This window comes from Bos grunniens, chromosome 29 (assembly GCF_055505025.1).
Source record: "Bos grunniens cultivar Pamir isolate PY7600 chromosome 29, Bosgru_T2T1.0, whole genome shotgun sequence".
NCBI classification, from domain to species: domain Eukaryota; kingdom Metazoa; phylum Chordata; class Mammalia; order Artiodactyla; family Bovidae; genus Bos; species Bos grunniens.
The window spans coordinates 34,031,087-34,050,288 of NC_141193.1; the positions used below are offsets into that span (position 1 = coordinate 34,031,087).

Here is a 19,202-nt window from a genome sequence, read left to right on the forward strand (position 1 = left end):
GGTTTCACATGCTGGGTTTTACATATTTCCTGTAGGCCAATCATTTTCAATGTAAAATTTGATACAAAATTAAAAATTTGAGGGGCCTCCCCAGGTCCAGGGGTCGGGACTCCGCCTTCCAGTGCAGGGGTGCAGGTTCGATCCCTGGCTGGGGAACTAAGACCCCAAGTGCCTCCCAGCCAAAAAACCAAAACATAAAACAGAAGAAATACTGTAACAAATTCAAAAAAGATTTTTAAAATGGTCCATATCAAAAAAAAAAGAACCTTAAAAAAATTGAGAATTCCCCCATAGAATAACAATATACATTTTGTGTGCATACTCAGTCACGTCCAACTCTTTGCAACCCTATGGACTCTAGCTTGCTAGGCTCTTCTGTCCATAGAATTTTCCAGGGAAGATTGGAGTGGGTTGCCATTTCCTACTCCAGGGGATCTTCCCGACCCAGTGACCGAACCCACATCTCTTGCGTCTCCTGCATTGGCAGGTGGATTCTTTACTACTAAGCCACAGAGAAACCCCAATATACACTTTAGTATTTATTAATAAAAGCCACTAGGAATTCATTAACTCAATTATTTTACTAACCATGGTATCTACATATTTTTTAAAAATACAAACATGCAAAACATTTATTCATTGCATAAGTAATGCATGGTGCCAGAGAATGTGTGTGTTTTCAAGGATCCAGTCCATCGTGCTGGAATCACTGTCGTGTACCTAACGGAGCAGCCCAGGCAGAGGGAACAACATGTGCAAAAGCCCTGAGGAGAAAGGAAAGCTGGCTCATGGGAGGACCTGGCCGTAGGCCACGGAGCAGAGAGACGGCAGTGGAGACCATCAGAAGGAAGGCGCACGGGCAGAGCATGATGAAGCTCTGGAGGTCACTTTATGAAGTGCAGCTATTATCTTAAATAGAACAAGACTGGAACTTTTCCTGGTGGTCTGGCCAAGACTCTGTGCTCCCAATGCAGGGGGCCTGGGTTTGATCCCTGGTCAGGGAACTAGATCCCACGTGCTGCGGCTAGGAGTTCACATGCTGCAAGTAAAGATCCATGTGCCACAACTAAGACCCCAGCCAAGACCCAGTGCAGTCAAATAAATAAATATATAAAGAAAAAAAAAAAACGACTTAAAAACAATACAGCAAGATCCCTCAATAGGGGTATATTAAGTAAACTTAATTAAGTAAACATTAGAATTGAAGAATCAAGAACAATGTGGTATGATCCGACTTATAGCAAAAACCCTGTATGTTTATGGATTCATATATGTGCACACCACCACATATATGTGTGTACATATGGTTTACATATATAGTATATACCTGCACACTCACAGTGTCTTACAAATGCTCAGAAAAGCATTCCAAACTGTTACCAATGGGTTCTTGGGGAGGAGAATGGGTAATAAAGAGACTAAGGGAACTTTCACACCCTAATCCATATACTTCTGTATTTTTAAATAAACAGACATGAGACCACTGGGTGGATTTTCATTTTTTTTGTATTTTACGTTTCTTAAAGATCATTCTGGCTTGTAGCAAGTGAAGGGCAGGGTGGAAAGAGCATGAGCAGGGAGCTCAGACAGACAACTGGCGTCCGGATCAGGACAGTGGCAAAGGATATATACTTTCAGGATATATTTCAGAAGCTGCAATGGCTGACTCTGGTGATGGACTGAATATGGGGGATATGGGAGAAGGAAGAACAAAGCAAGTCTCTAAGACTTCCAGCTTGAGCAAGCAGGTTTTCTGTTATGACTTATGGGGGAGAAGGGAGCCACAGCCAAGATTCTCTGCCCTCTCACAGTGCATTCTAACAAAGGAGTAAAATGAATTTGACATGTGTGAGAGGGAGAGGGTCACAATCTGGGAAACCAAAGAGCCTTGTACCAGTGATTACATTGACTGAATTCTATGAGATTGATTCCCCAAAGACCAGGTCAGTCTTTTTGCAGAGGACTCAGGGAATCCATTAGTGAAATTACCTCTCCCATTGAGAAAACGGCAAATGAATCATTGCCAACCCTTTGCGTTTTGGAGGAACAAAGGTCATTTCATTGAAGGGTTTCCCTTTCATGTCCTTCAATGTTCTGACCTGAGTTGTATTCAATGCTTTGAATTAAGCGAAAGTTGCCAGGGCAAACGAGGGCAAAGACGGGGAAAGGGTAGACAAATAAGGCCCACAAATATAATTAAACTGTTTCCTTTCCTCTAGGACAAAGGCTTCTCTCATGCATCTCCCCTACTCCAAGTAAGAGAGAGAAGACAGCTTCACAGGTTTCTGCTTCCCTAAAGACCTGGTTTCGCGCTTTCTTAAGCAACAGTGGTATTTAAAACTCCGTGTGTCAGGATCACTGAGACACCTGTTCATAGGTAGATGTTCCCAGGTCCTAGTTTCAACAGAGATTCAGACTCGGTAGGTCTAGAGTGCGGTTCAGGGACACAAACTCCACACGACTGGCCCAAGGAGCCCAGTGTGAGAAGCACTGCACTACACTGCTCACGACAGTTGATTAAATGTCGTCATAATTTAGTGAGCTGCTCTGCAGAAAGAAGCGGATCATGCAGCTCTGGGTTATACTTTTAACTCTGTCTCTGGTCAGTTGGCTGGGCATGGAGAGAACACTTCTATGCTCTGAGTCATGGTTTTCCCATTAATAAAGCACAAGCGTGACTTTCTGGATCTCAACTTCCCTCTAGTCTCTGACATTTTAGGACCCCAGGAAAAGAGAAAGGGTTGGAAACGTCAAGTAGGGCTTCCTACTTGTACCAGAGTGACTCTCCCTGAGGTATTCGGACTGTGGATATACAAGAATAAGAGCGTAAGATCCAGTGCTTTCTGGAACTGGCTGGTTATAAGCAAATATGGAAAAGCTACTCTTAAGGTACAAGATGAACCAGGCGTGGGGCCCTTCTGGAGCCTGGCTTCTGTTTCCTAATCACAGCACTCAGTATAAAAGCAGGGAAGTAATTCAAAGGATGGAAGGAGAGACTGAACCCAATTTCAAAGATTAACCCAGGTGTTCAAGTAAATGCCCTGTCTGCCCCCTGAGAGCCCTCATTTACATCAGTCCAGCTGCCTGAACTATGTATATCTGAAAATACATTCCCACACAGAGACTCCTCTATGGCTTCCATGTGATTTATTGGAAAGGCTTTCGTTTAATTTATAAGTCAGTATACACCATTAGAAGAATGACCTCTGGAGCTAACATTTCTTTTTGTTTCCCCCCTTGTTTTAAATTGATAGTACAGAGGTATATAATTTATATGCAATAAAATTCACCAATTTTAAGAGTTCAGGCCGATGGGTTGTGATGAATGTAAACACCACATAACTACCATCACAAGAGAGAACACTTCCATCATCCCAAGGATCTGTCTTCTCTAGAGCATCACAGTAACGGGAACATACAGTAAATATTCTTTTGTGCCTGTCTTCTTATGCACAACATAAAGTTTTATGACTCATCTAGACTGTTTCATGAATCAGTAATTGCTGATTTTAACCGCTGATAGTATCACATCTTAAGGAGTTACCATATTTGTTATCCATTCACCTGTTAATGGACAGTTACATTCCAGTTTGGGGCCACCGTGAATAAAGCAGCCAGGAATAATCACGTGTAAGCCTTTTTGTGAAAATGTCAATTCTCTTAGGTAAATACCTATAAGTGGAATGGCTGGGTCACATGGTAAGTATACACTTGATTTTATAAGAAAATGCCAAACCGTCTTACAAAGTGGTTGTCCATTTTTCAGTTCACACTAGCAATCTGTGAGCATTCTAGTTTTCCACAACACTTCAGAGCCAATCTAGTGGGTAGGTAGTGGTATCTTGTTGTGGTTTTAATTTGCATTTCCCTGACGACTAATGATGCTGAGCATTTTCCATGTGCTTATTGGTTGTTTTGGGGAAGGAAATGGCAACCCACTCCAGTATTCTTGCCTGGAAAATCCCTTGGACTGGTAGGCTACAGTCCATGGAGTCGCAAAGAGTCGAACACAACTGAGCAATCTCACTTATTGGTTGTTTATCTTCTTTTGTGATGTCTGTTCAAATCTTTGGCCCATTTTTAAATTCACTTTTTATTACTGAGTTTTAAGAGTTCTTTACATATATTTTGGTTATGGTCCTTTGTCAGATATATGTATTGAGAATATTTTCTCCCAGTTTATGACTTGATTTTTATTTTTTATTTTTAAATAGTGTCATTTAAAGAGTGAATGTCCTTAATTTTGTCCAATTTATCATTTTTTAAGTAGCTGAGGCTTTTTTGTGTCTTGTATTTCTTACCTAAGAAAGTCCTAACTCAAAGTCAGAAAGATTTTCTGCTTTGTTTTCTTGTAGAAGTTTTATAATTTTCGTTTTTATGTTTAGGTCTATGATCCATTTTGGGTCAGAGTGAGGTAAGGGTCATGGTCCATGTCTTTCCACATGAATATATAGCTGTTCGAGCAGTGTTTGCTGAGAAGAAATATCCTTTCTTTATCAAGTTGCCTGAAGTATAAACAACACAAAATTTAAAATCTTTAAATTATACTTTATATATGTGAAAGTGAAAGTCACGCAGTCAAGTCTGACTCTCTGAGACCCTGTGAACTGCAGCCTGTCAGGCTCCTTTGTCCATGAGGATTCTCTGGGCCAGAATACTGCGTGGATAGCCATTCCCTCCTCCAGGAGGGATCAAACCCAGGTTCCATCGAACCCAACCCAGGGATCAAACCCAGGTCTCCCGCATTGCGGGCAGATTCTTTACCATCTGAGCCACCAGGGAAGCCCTTGATATATGTGGGGACCTGATAAATATATACATCCTATCTCTTAATTTGCAAAAATTTCCTAGAAGTTGTCTACAACAACTTATCTTTACTTTAAGATGTGAGACTGTTATCAGATGGGAGAGATGGAGTTGAATGAATCCTGAGTGTTGTACAGAGCATTTCACAGGGAAGGGGCAGTGACACACTGGGGCTCTGGTGCCCTGAAGCTTTATTACTTTACAAGCTACTGTTGGTCACTTAGCTGATTCAGAGCTGTCTCTAGGTGTGGAAGTGTGTATTGACCACTTCAGAAAATAGAAGAACCAGGATCTTTTCATCTTAAGAGGTAGAAACCACTTATTCCATTTATTTCTAGGTATCCTCTCTTCCTGCCTCTGCGTGAACAATGCAGCTGAATAAATATCAGAGTGGAAAATTCAGCTCTCAGATAATTTTCCATCTTGAGGCAACCCGACTCTGTGATATAGGGTCCTCTGGGGCCCTAGACTCTCCCAGAGTCTCAATCTCTTCCATGACTTCAGGACAAAAGTTTTCAGGTTCCTCAAGCATGTCCCAGACTCAACCCTGGTTCCTTTCTAAATAAAGCTCTGTGATTGAAACCAACCATTTCTGACCTTAACCCTTTTCTGAGAAAATAATGTTCCACTGTAGCAGTTAAAAATACAGAAGTCCAGCAGTTTAATATCTAGACTGCATATTTCTACATTAAAAACCTTATACCTATTCACCATGCCTGACCTCTACAGAAATTTGGCACTTTATTTTTGTTAGAACCTTCAACTTCTACTGTATCCTAAACTCAAATGAGCTTTCCATAAACCTGGATATAACATGAGTCATTAATCTTAATAAATCAATCCCAACCAAATAAAAACCTATACACTTTCTAAAATATCAACCCAGAGTGAAATTAGACCAGAAAATTTCTCTAAAAGGATTATGAGTAAGCAGTCTTTATTTATAATAGCTCCAAGTTTCATCACGAACATTATTACTTCAGATGCAGAAGTATTTTGTAAGCTTCTTGAAGGTAGAGAAAAGATGCATGGTACAGTGGAAACTAAACAGGATTTAGAATCTGAAGATGTAGGTTCAAATTCCTGGAATCACTTACTAGTCATGTGACCCCAATGAGTCACCTAGCCTCTGCGAGCCTTAATTTTCCCACCTGTAAAACAGAACGAAAGCCACCTACTTAACATGGTTATGGAGAGAAAAAATAAGGCAAGGTTTATGTTTTTAAATGCTATGTACAAATATAAACCTTATCTTCTAATTGTTTGGAACATGAGCTTATTATCCCTGCATTTGGCCATAATTCAATGCAAGAGACCATAGTAAGTCAAAAAGGATCTCCTGATGTCTATGTAGGAGACATAAGTGGCCACTGAAATCACACACTCTTAAGAAAAGTCAGGTACGGCACCCATATATAAACTCCTAACTTTGAAATGTTAACTTTCCAACCCGGTCACTAAGGATGCTTAGTGAGCACCACCAATTCTCACGTGCACCTGTAGTCCTGGATGTACAGACTTCACCCTTTTCCATACACGAAGCTGCAGCTGTAACACATGGCACAAGGCTCGAGACAAGTGGTGGTGGAACGCTACACGTCCTAAGCCACGGGCCTTCTCGGCCAACTTAGACTTGTCACTATTAATATCTGGGTTTCTATTAATACTCTCCCTTTCCCTGTGAGCCAATTTAAATCTGTTCTGTAAAGCTATTCTTAAACCACACATTCTGGAGCCTGGGCCTGGTTCCCAACTACAGATCATAACTCTCCATTTTGGCTTTTCTACTTGCAGAAATATTAATAATAGGAATTTTGCCCCAACTGATTCTCAGAGGAGAGGTGGCGCTCTGTTGGAATTTGGGGAGGGACAAGTCTTTGTTATGCAGGACTGTCCCATGGCCCTCACACACACACACATTTCTACATCCCAAAGGGTGTGGTACTGCCACTGGCTGAAACCCACTATAACCTGACATCCACCTGTCTCTGCCACCTTGATCCCTGTTGACTTTAGTCTCTTCTCAAGTAGAACGAAGACTGGGGGTGTTCCCCTCTACATCTTGAGAAAAGGTTCTTAGCTTCTCCAGAGATCCCATCTTTGTGGAGAGACAGATTAAGGTTCTGATACAAGATCTGCTGAGGACTGGGTTGCTGAGACCAACTGAATGTCATTGTTGCTCTACTGAGACAGTTTTAATCAACACAGGTTTTTATTCTCTTCAAGTCACATGAGGGTTGAGGGGCGGGGAGGCTCAGGTAATGGGGTGCATGCTAAGTCACTTCAGTCATGTCCAACTCTTTGCAACCCCATGGACTGTAGCCCGCCAGGCTCCTCTGTCCATGAGGATTCTCCAGGCAAGAATACTGGAGTGGGTTGCCATACCTTCGTCCAATGGATCTTTCTGACCCAGGGATCAAACCCACATCTCTTATGCCTCCTGCATTGGCAGGCGGGTTCTTTACCATCTAGCACCACCTGGGAAGCTCCCAGGAAATGGGGAGCGACTGCTAATGAGTCAGTGAGCATGGGACCCAGGGAGGTGGTAACCAGACAGAGAATGGTGGGTCCTGAGAGAGGTTCCTACCATAGCTCAATCACAGAAATCAGCTTTGTGCTGTGCTGCAAATGACTAAGAATACTGACTTCCCTCCCAACTCCAGGCTTCGAAACAATTCTTTTTCCATGTCTACAAGGCAGAAGGTTATGCATTAATAAGATGCCCTGAACCCACTGAATGCCACAATCAAATGAATGCCCCTGGTATTTAATGTAAGCTCTGAGCCAGGCTGTCCCGAGGAGGAGGAAGAAATGGAGGAGGAGGAAAAGTGGAAAGGATAGATCATCTCCCTATAGTTCTTTAGTAAGAAAATACAGAAAGGCCAGCCTATGTGGCTGAGGGGAGAGGGAGAGGGTTGAGGCGGCGGGAAGATGCTGCACTCTGGGGTAAACTGCAGTCGATGAGGGATCGTTTCTCAGAAACAAGCCAGAAGTGAGTTCAGGCAAGTGTGGATGCCGATGCTGCTTTGAACACCTCAGAAGGGAGGATGGATTTCTCAGGAGTGAAAAAGATGAGCTCTCTAGGAGTCAAAGAAAAGGATAACAAGTTGAGCACTAGGCCTCCTCCTCCTACCAAACGCAAAGGCTGCTCTGATGAGAAGTCCAAGGATCGCTCTAAAGAAAAAGGGGCCTCCAAAGAGTCAAGCGAGAAGGATGGTGGTGGGGATAAAACTCTCAAGAGCCACAGCGCTGCCAGTGGTAGCGGCAGCACCAGCTCTCCTCCAGCTCCTCTTCGGTACTGAGCCGCCCAGGAAGTTCCAGCACACCCCCCAGCCCCAGCAGCTCTGTGACACCCCGAGTCGCACTCCTTCCTGGTGTAGACAGGACAACAGGAGGCATTCCTGTTCCAAATTGAAACCACCAAAGAGAGAAGGAAGGGACAGGAAAAGGGAGCCGTTCCCTTATATCCACCAAGGAGCACACTGGGAGGCTGACCAGGAATGTGCCCAAGGATCATGTCGGGCGATCCTCTCCAGCTTTGGGAAAATAAACATGATTGACGTGCCTCCAGAAAGGATGCACCCTCATCTGTCTAAAGGCTATGCCTGTGCGTGGTTTGAGAATCCAGATGAAGCCCAGAAGGCACTAAAGCACAGGGATGGAGGACAAATGTGTGGCTGGGAGGATCACTGTCACCACTGGGCTGGGCCCCTGGCCTCGGCCACCCACCGGGTGATTCAACCCTGCCAGGAGAATGTCGCCACCGCCTCCCAGGTGGCGCAAGTCACCCTGACGGTGCAGGAGAAGGTCATGGTCCTGGCACATAGGTCCCTGTGTGTGGTGATCCTAGCGCCCACCTAGATGCCACAACACGAGCCACTCCAGCTCCAACTCCGCCCCGACAAGCAGGGCTGCTGAAGCTCTGCCCCTGTGACTCACGTCTCACCCAACTCACTTCTGTCAGTTTTCCAGCCAATGGAGGATCGGTAGGAAAGAAATCCCTCACTTTGGCAGGCTTCAAAGGTGCGGGCAGCAACCAACACGTTTCCCCTGGCGGTGGACTTTCGGCTGCAGAAGGGTTGTTGCTTTGGGGTCCTGCCTATTAAGACACCCCCCAGTTTTCCGGCTGGCCAGCTCCCACACTTCTGGTGCCTGAGACTCAGCTTAGTGGCAAAGCCAGCTGGGATGAGCAGAGGGCTGCAGGCTGTGGTTCAGCCCCAGCCTGGGAGCACGTTTTCCATCCCACAGATGACCTGGGGCCAATCTGGTGGCCTGGTCAGGCCCTAGCCTGCGGGTCTGCAGGGTCCCTCAGGAGAGAGTGTGATTTTACGCAGCTGCCCTTCCCGTTAGCCTGGCCCTGCTCAAGTCCTCTCCTGACCTCTAGGGTCACATACCCACTGTTCAGCTCAGTTCAGTTCAGTCCCTCAGTCGTGTCCGACTCTTTGTGACCCCATGAATCGCAGCCAGGCCTCCCTGTCCATCATCAACTCCCAGAGTTCACCCAGACTCACGTCCATCGAGTCAGTGATGCCATCCAGCCATCTCATCCTCTGTCGTCCCCTTCTACTCCTGCCCCCAATCCCTCCCAGCATCAGTCTCTTGCAGTGAGTCAGCTCTTCGCTTGAGGTGGCCAAAGTACTGGAGTTTCAGCTTTAGCATCATTCCTTCCAAAGAAATCCCAGGGCTGATCTCCTTCAGAATGGACTGGTTGGATCTCCTTGCAGTCCAAGGGACTCTCAAGAGTCTTCTCCAACACCACAGTTCAAAAGCATCAATTCTTTGGCACTCAGCCTTCTTCACAGTCCAACTCTCACATCCATACATGACCACAGGAAAAACCATAGCCTTGACTAGACGGACCTTTGTTGGCAAAGTAATGTCTCTGCTTTTGAATATGCTATCTAGGTTGGACATAACTTTCCTTCCAAGGAGTAAGCATCTTTTAATTTCATGGCTGCAGTCACCATCTGCAGTGATTTTGGAGCCCCAAAAAATAAAGTCTGACACTGTTTCCACTGTTTCCCCATCTATTTCCCATGAAGTGATGGGACCAGATGCCATGATCTTCATTTTCTGAATGTTGAGCTTTAAGCCAACTTTTTCACTCTCCACTTTCACTTTCATCAAGAGGCTTTTGAGTTCCTCTTCACTTTCTGCCAGGTCATCTGCATATCTGAGGTTACTGATATTTCTCCTGGCAAACTTAATTCCAGCTTGTGTTTCTTCCAGTCCAGTGTTTCTCATGATGTACTCTGCATGTAAGTTAAATAAGCAGGGTGACAATATACAGCCTTGACGTACTCCTTTTCCTATTTGGAACCAGTCTGTTGTTCCATGTCCAGTTCTAACTGTTGCTTTCTGACCTGCATACAGATTTCTCAAGAGGCAGGTCAGGTGGTCTGGTATTCCTATCTCTTGAAGAATTTTCCACAGTTTATTGTGATCGACACACTCAAAGGCTTTGGCATAGTCAATAAAGCAGAAATAGATGTTTTTCTGGAACTCTCTTGCTTTCTCCATGATCCTGCGGATGTTGGCAATTTGATCTCTGGTTCCTCTGCCTTTTCTAAAACCAACTTGAACATCTGGAAGTTCATGGTTCACGTATTGCTGAAGCCTGGCTTGGAGAATTTTGAGCATTACTTTACTAGCATGTGAGATGAGTGCAATTGTGTGGTAGTTTGAGCATTCTTTGGCATTGCCTTTCTTTGGGATTGGAATGAAAACTGACCTTTTCCAGTCCTGTGGCCACTGCTGAGTTTTCCAAATTTGCTGGCATATTGAGGGCAGCACTTTCACAGCATCATTTTTCAGGATTTGAAATAGCTCAACTGGAATTCCATCACCTCCACTAGCTTTGTTTGTAGTGATGCTTTCTAAGGCCCACTTGACTTCACATTCCAGGATGTCTGGCTCTAGGTCAGTGATCACACCATTGTGATTATCTGGGTCATGAAGATCTTTTTTGTACAGTTCTTCTGTGTATTCTTGCCACCTTTTCTTGATATCTTCTGCTTCTGTTAGGTCCATACCATTTCTGTCCTTTATCGAGCCCATCTTTGCATGAAATGTTCCCTTGGTATCTCTAATTTTCTTGAAGAGATCTCTAGTCTTTCCCATTCTGTTGTTTTCATCTATTTCTTTGCATTGATTGCTGAGGAAGGCTTTCTTATCTCTTCTTGCTATTCTTTGGAACCTGCATTGAGATGCTTATATCTTTCCTTTTCTCCTTTGCTTTTCGCTTCTCTTCTTTTCACAACTATTTGTAAGGCCTCCTCAGACAGCCATTTTGCTTTTTTGCATTTCTTTTCCATGGGGATGGTCTTGATCCCTGTCTCCTGTACAATGTCACAAACCTCATTCCATAGTTCATTGGGCACTCTATCTATCAGATCTAGGCCCTTAAATCTATTTCTCACTTCCACTGTATAATCATAAGGGATTTGATTTAGGTCATACCAGAATGGTCTAGTGGTTTTCCTTACTTTCTTCAATTTAAGTCTGAATTTGGCAATAAGGAGTTCATGATCTGAGCCACAGTCAGTTCCCGGTCTTGTTTTTGTTGACTGTATAGAGCTTCTCCATCTTTGGTTGCAAAGAATATAATCTATCTGATTTCGGTGTTGACCCTCTGGTGATGTCCATGTGTAGAGTCTTCTCTTGTATTGTTGAAATAGGGTGTTTGCTATGACCAGTGCATTTTCTTGGCAAAACTCTATTAGTCTTTGCCCTGCTTCATTCCATACTCCAAGGCCAAATTTGCCGGTTATTCCAGGTGTTTCTTGACTTCCTACTTTTGCATTCCAGTCCCCTATAATGAAAAGGACATCTTTTTTGGGTGCCCCCAAGTTACATGTGTCTTTTCACATGTACTCATGCGTGTGGCACGCATGCACACATACCCCATGGCTCCCTTTCTCTCTCTGAAAATGGTAAGTGAGTTGACAGCCAGCTCTGCCCCGCTGTCACGGAATCCCCAGTTGTGCTGGTATCCATGGTGGTCTTACAGGTTACCCTGGCAGCTTTTTTGGCTCTTCTCGTAGAGTCAGTACTACAAATTTTCTGTTCTGAGTTTTACAACTTTGTAGCGTTGTAGATAGTGTTGTGTTTGTACTTTATTGTGTAGAATAAAAGGGCTGTGTTTAATAAACCTAGGATTAGAGTGCAAAAAACAAGAAAAGAAAACATGGGAAAGGCAAGAGGGAGACTATTTTCTGCTTTATCTAAGCTGTGGGGTGTTCAGCTTAAGAATAATAACTAAATTCATTTACTCTATGTCAGGCACTGAACTATGCACTTTATTATATATATTTCATCCTTATAACCATCCTATGAGTAGTTACTATTTCTGATCCCATTTAAAAGATGAAGAAACTGGGGTATAAAGCAGCTAAGTAAACTTAAGAATAGATAAAAAGCTATGATGTGTCAAAGCCAGGATTTCTGATTCTGTCTTCTGGGCCCTTCTTGCTAACCAAGGCTTCTTCTCTTAAACTCAGATCTCAGCTAGAGATGCCTGCAACTTTTTTAGATCTGAAGTAGTAAGACTCTCAATGAGGGTGGCAGAAACTGGAACTGAAAATAGGACATTCCATGGTGGTTTAGTCTCTCAGTCACGTCCAACTCTTTGCAACCCCATGGACTGTAGCCTGGCAGACTCCTCTGTCCATGGGGATTCTCCAGGCAAGAATACTAGAGTGGGCTGCCATTTCCTTCTCCAGGGGATCATTCTGACCCAGGGACCAAACCTGCCATGCAATAATATACTGCTTCGTGTTAAATCTGTCTTGTTTGGCTGTGCTGGCTCTTGCCTGCGTGTGCAGGATCTTCGCTGTGGCACCCGAGCCCTTTAGTTCAGCCTGCAGGATCCTGACTTGCAGCACACGGGCTCTTAATGGTGGCATGCAGGTTCTAGTTCCCTGGCCAGGGATCGAACACCGGCCGGGCTCCCTGCGCTGGGAGCACTGAGTGTTCACCACTGGACCACCAGGAATGTCTCTATGTTGAACCTTATAATTAGAGAAACTTTCAGTGGTGATCTGTCAGAAAAACTGGGTTCAATTCTTAGTCTATCTTTTATTGTGTAATCCCAGCAACGTGCCATGACCTCTCAAAGATGCATGAAGTATCACCTGCTCTGTTTATCTCATGGAGTTTTAGTATTTATCTCACGAGGTTGTAAAGAGAATCAGGTGTGTGTAAGCATTAATGTATCGGCTTTGGGATCACTTTGAAGATTTTTTTTTTAAGTTCTCCAAATGTTTGGATCAATGCAGCTGCTGGATAAACCAAGTGTTACCCACCACAATAAAGCAGTCCTGAGACCAGACCAGAATCCTGGATTGTTGGGAATATTAATAGCCACTCCTGCTTTCTTTATACATGAACCCTATGGAAAGCACCTGATGTGATTTCTCTGTGACTCAGGTGCTCAGGGAATGATTCCCTTCCTCACTCCTTTCCTGCACCGATCCCTCCCCTACTCCTACCCTGCCGGCTTTGTGCTTTTATCAGTGAATTACGAGGGGCTTGTTACTCCAGAGCCTAAGAATAATCCAGATACGAACAGAACAAGAACTGTCTGGGATTCCCCCATCTCAGGATCACTGGGGCTCACAAGCAGCGCTAGCAGCCTCCCTATGGTTCAATTCCCCATCCCCCAAACAGGCTGATTCATTTGTTCAGGGGACACCATGGAGTCCTGCCAAATGCAAATAGACTGACTATGGGGCACGTGCCAAGCTATGCTGGGAGCAGGCTCATTACTGCCACAGTCACTACAACAAATAACAACAAAAGCCTCTAGGTACAAATTAGCACACATAATAAACTTAATTCAAGAAACACTGAAGAGACCCTTAGTCGCATTTTAATTCAAACAGCACCGTTTATCACAGAAGGGCCTGGCGGCCTCTACAAACTGAAAATAAGATGCTGGTACAGATTAGCTTCTACTATGCTCGGTGACCTTACCAACCTAAATTCACTTACTACTACTGCTACACACACACACACACACACACACACACACAAATGTGAAAGGAATGCCGGGAAGAGTGCAGAGTAACTGAAAAGAACTCACAGTCTGGAAATTATGAAGGGGGTCTGTGTTCTATTCCAAACTGGATTATTCCTTAGCCTCCGGACTTAGAAGTATCAAGTCCCATGTAATTCGCTCATAAAAGCACAAAGCCAGGAGGGAAGTAAAGGAATCATTCACTGAGCGCCTGAGTCAGACAGGAATCACATGAGGAACTTTACATAGGACTCACACGTGAACAGGAGTGGCTATTAATGGTTCCAACAAACCAAGACAAAACCACTGTGATGGGACTGGCAAACCTCTTTTCCAAAGTAATAAACGCAGTGTGCTCCAGCAGGGGCAAAACACCAGCTACAGAGACAAATAATACTAGTCAGCATCTGAGCACCTATACGATGTGCAGTATTGTGCTAAACTCTTTACTCATGGACGCTGTCTGATTTTCAATACTCACAACCACCTAGGAAGTACATGATACTGTCTTCAATTTGTGGATGAACGAACCGAGTTGCTTAAAGTGGTTAAGCATCTTTTCTGGTCAGTCAACCAGGTTCAAGTCCCACCTCAATCATCTGCCTGTGTGACTTCAGCCAAATCCCTCAGCTTTGCTGGTGGCTCCAGAGGTAAAGAATCCGTCTGCCAATGCAGGAGACACAGGAGACACAGGTTCGATCCCTGGATTGGGAAGATCCTTTGGCAAAGGAAATGGCAACCCACTCCAGCATTCTTGCCTGAGAAATACCATGGACAGAAGAGCTTGCAGGCTACAGTCCATGGGGTTGCAAAAAATTCAGACACGATTTAGGGACTAAACAACAATAGCAGCAATATCCCAACAGTGAACGGAGATAAGACCAGTTCTCCCTGGCACTCACTGACTGCTGCAAGGACTGCATATTACACAGAAGAGTGACGTGTATATAAAACTATTTCACCTTCTCTTAAGTGGACTGCAGTCAATGGCAGGCAGAGACTATGCCACATGATCTTTTAAAAACCCTGGAGGCTCAGACTGTAAAGTATCTGCCTACAATGTGGGAGACCCGGGTTTAATCCGTGGGTGGGGAAGATCTCCTGGAGAAGGAAATGGCAACGCACTCCAGTATTCTTGCCTGAAAAATCCCATGGACAGAGAAGCCTGGTAGGCTACAGCCCATGGGGTTGCAAAGAGTCAGACATGACTGAGCGGCTTCACTTTCATTTTCAAGACATAAAGCATGTACTGAATGATTGTACATTCATCATCACTATGAATGAGTAGATGATATCAATACAAATATGAATACGATGATTATGCACTCAAGATTACAGATGAACAAAGTCTGTCTGCCTAGTCATCTTTTCAACATATTTACTGAGCACCCACGTCTGTGACTAGCACTGTGCCGCCTGCCATGGAGACACAGGGATGAGTATGAGGCCCTGGAGGAGCCCAGCAGTGCACTAAAGGGAGGCTGAAAGGCGGCAGTGAGAACCAACACAGCTCGAGTCGGGGTTCATCATGGCAAGAAAGGAGAGACACAAGGAAAACAGGCTGGGACAGATGGTGGAAAGGCTATAAATGACCCTCTAAAAAGAATTTCAAAAGAATCAGCAAACTGCAAGAGCTACCATGAGGAAGGAGGGAAAAAAAGGGCAGGTGGAGAAACTGTTGTTCAGTCCCTCAGTCGTGTCTGACTCTGCAACCCGTGGACTGCAATATGCCACGCTTCCCTGCCCTTCACCATCTTTTGGAGTTTGTGCAAGTTCATGCCCACCGAGTCAGTGATGCCATCCAACCATCCCATCCTCTGTAGCCCTCTTCTCCTGCTCTCAGTCTTTCCCGGCATCAAAAGTCTTGCGTGAACTTGAAGCCCACCCCTAAGTTCTGATTAGGGCTGGCTGCTTATGCGATTTCTTCCCCTCTTACTCCATTCCTGTCTTCTTCTTAGCCTATACTGATATCATAAAAGTCTTCTTCTTTTATGCCTTTGGCCTACCTAGGTTACAAACGGCCCTGATTTTAGAGGGTCTCCAGGCACATTTCAATTTCTGTTTTCTTATCTGCTAGATCTTTATAACATCCCAAGAGTATCATGCACATAACATGAGGTGTCATGTAACTGCTCAACAAGTAGATCTCCACATGCAAAAGATCAAAGATGAAACTTCATACGGTATACAAAAATCAACTACAGATGGATTAAAGACTTAAGTGTAAGGGTTAGAACTATAAAACTCTTAGAAGGAAACACACAGGAAAAGCTCTGTGTTGGATCTGGCAATGATTTCTTGGATATAACACCAAAAGCACAGGTAGCCAAAGGAACAACACAGGTAAATTGAACTACAGAAAAATTACAAACTTGGGTGAATCACAGGACATGGTCAAAGGGTGAAAAGACAACCCAGGCTGAGAAAAAGAATTTTTGCACATCGTATATCTGATAAGGGCTTAATATCTAGACTATGTGAAGAACTGTTACAACTCAACAACAGCAAAAACCACCTCAGTAAAAAAAGGGGCAGATGTGAACAGACATTGTTCCAAAGAAGATATACAAATGGCCAATATGTGCATGAAAAAATGTTCAAGCTCACCAATCATTAGGGAAATGCAAATCAAAACCATAGTGAGATACCAACACATGTTCACTAGGATGGTTGCTATCCAAAAAAAGAAGAAAGTAACAAGTGAGGCAAGGATGTGAAGGAACTGGAGGCCTTGTACACTATGGTGAGAATGTGGGTGGTGCAGCTGCTATAGAAAACAGTTTGGTGGTTCCTGAAAAAATTAAAAACAGAATTTCCATATGACCTAGCACTTCCACTTCTGGGTATATACCAAAAAAGAACTGAAAACAAGGTCTCAAATGATATTTGTATACCCGTGTTCACAGCAGCATTATTCAAAGTGACCAAAAGGTGAGAGCAATCCACTGTCCATCTATGGATGAATGGAGAAACAAAATGCAGTATATAGATACAATGGAATATCACTCAGCCTTAAAAAGGAAATTCTGACACATGCAACAACATGGATGAACCCTGCAAGCTGAAATCGCAAAAAGACAACTCCTGTACAATTCCACAATTCTCACTGAGTTTTGGAATATTAACCATTAAAAAAAAAGAAGAAAAAAAGGATTAAACTATTCTACATTTCCTTTCAGCTGTAAAAATTACAAACACACTGAAGGCTAAAAAGATTAAGAATAGGCTAGCAGAAAGGAAGCATTTTTGAGCGCTTATTATGTGCAAAATACTGTGATGGGGCCGAGAGATTCACGAATACAAACCTAGAAAAGGAAGGCAACAGTTTCTGATTTGAGAGAAACAAAGGTGGACATCACCATGTAGGTGTAAGGTTACAGGAGGTCGTGATTACCTGCTAGGGGAAATCCAGGAAAATCCACCAAAGAGGTGATAATTGAGGGGCCTTGATTTTTGAGGAGGGATGCGAGGGATTAGAAAGAGTCAGTCGGGCAGAACGAGGCAGAAGGACCAACGGGAGTCCTTACAGAGAACGGACGCACTAGCAAGGGCACAGTCCACAGCAGAGACGGGAGCCAGGCTGGAAAAGCAGTCTGGGACCTGATTGGTAAACACCAAAGAGTGGGAAAGGGAGCTCGGATTTTATGCTCTAAGCAGTGAGGAAACACTGACAGCTGAAGCTGGAGAGAGACAAGATCGGACGTGCATGTCATAGAAACATCACTTTGGCAAGAGTGGACAAGAGGGAAGGTTCAGGGCAACAGGAAGCTGCCGCGGTCGCACAGACAAAACAGGATGAGGGAAGGCCGCGGCAGAAGAGGAGGGAAGAAAGCTCTCCCTGCCTCACGCAGCTCCCACTGACGCAGGCAGGAACGGTGCGCGCGCTCCAGAAGGTTGGCTCTTAACATTATGGGCCCTCAACCACATTCCTACTGTCTAAATGGTTTCTCACTATTTGTGAATGTCTCCAGGTCCAGGGCAATCACTCAAAAGGAGGAAACTGGCACAAAAGTTAATCTGTTTCAGCTGCGAGGCTACCTCTTCACCCTCTTTGGATGAGAAATAATGGAAGGCAGCAGTGGAAAAGAGCATCTGGCTGCAGCAAAGACCCATCCCTTCCCGTGCTGGAGCTGTTGCCTCATCGCTGGGAATCACGACAATCAAGAATGGAGAATCGTTCTTTTCATCCCTTCTCACAGCATTATCCCTGCGACCTCATCCCCTAACAATGGTGGGGTCTGTGTTATGTTTTCCCTCCATCGCCACCCCTCCCCACCACGGCCCAACGGAAAGGCTGTGCCCCAGGGACCCGTGATGGTGAGGCTGTGAGCCTCACAGCCTCTGAACTGTCTTTGAGGGGCAGGACACTCCTTCAGAAAGGGCTGCCTGAAGGAGCTGATTTAAAAAGACCCATCGTTAGCTAGAGGGAATGGGGAAGACTTGTTTCCCCTCCCTCTATTACACTAGCAAAAAAGATTTTCATGACGTTCCCCAGTGGTGGTAAGTGTGTGATTAAACAGACACCCCTGTCCATTGCTCAAAGCTATTTGCTGATATGATGTATTTGGAAAACAATTTGGCAGTATTTCAAGAGCCTTAAAAATGCTCATTCCCTCTTGCCCAATAATTCTCCTTTCTGGCAAGTGACAAAGGAAAGAAAACTGTACATGCGTGAAGACACACAGCATCAGAGGCCAAAAAAAGTGGCAGTTTCTTTTTATTGAGAATTTTTTTTTTCTTCCCATGTCTACCTCTCTGACTTTCCCTTAGGCTTTGTAATGTTGATCTCTGCAAGAGAACCAGATACAATGACAGAAATTGTAACCTCTTACCTGAGTAGACAACTTAAAGTAGACATGCTGTAAGAAAATTTACATGACTAACCAAACTCAGCAATGAGTTACACGAGAGGCTTTCTATTCATTTTTAAGGCAGGAAATTATTATTAAAAATTCATTTAAGGTAATGAATTTATACATTCAGTATTCTACCATGTACTCTTCCAGGCACTCTGCCAGGGGCTGAGGGACTGAGTAAACAATACAGACATGGTCCTTGATCTCAGAGCCTGGTGCCTAGCAGAAATGTCAACAAGAAACAAGTAATTACAATAAAGCATGATCAATATTATGATAAAGATAAACATGGTGTGCTAGTGGGATGAATAGAAGAGTGTCTTATCCTTACTGAAGGGATCAGAAAAAGCCAGTGGAAACAGTTAGGGAATTCGGACTTTATCCTCAGGACCAGAGAAGTATTGTAGTTTCCAGAAGAGGAGAGCTTATGGCTGGATTTCTGTTCTGGAAAGATCACTCTGGTTGGTGTGTGAAAAGCTGGAGAGGAGTAACTACAGTCAAGCACCATCAACCAGGAGGCTATT

General features: G+C 44.1%; 1 protein-coding gene and 1 pseudogene across 2 annotated transcripts in view; one reads left to right on the top strand and one right to left on the bottom strand.

Moving 5' to 3' along the window:
- Positions 1-19,202, bottom strand: part of GAB2 (GRB2 associated binding protein 2) — a 183,607-nt gene that overhangs the window by 80,976 nt on the left and 83,429 nt on the right. The window lies entirely within an intron of this gene.
- LOC147342500 (uncharacterized) lies at positions 7,827-8,685 on the top strand (annotated as a pseudogene).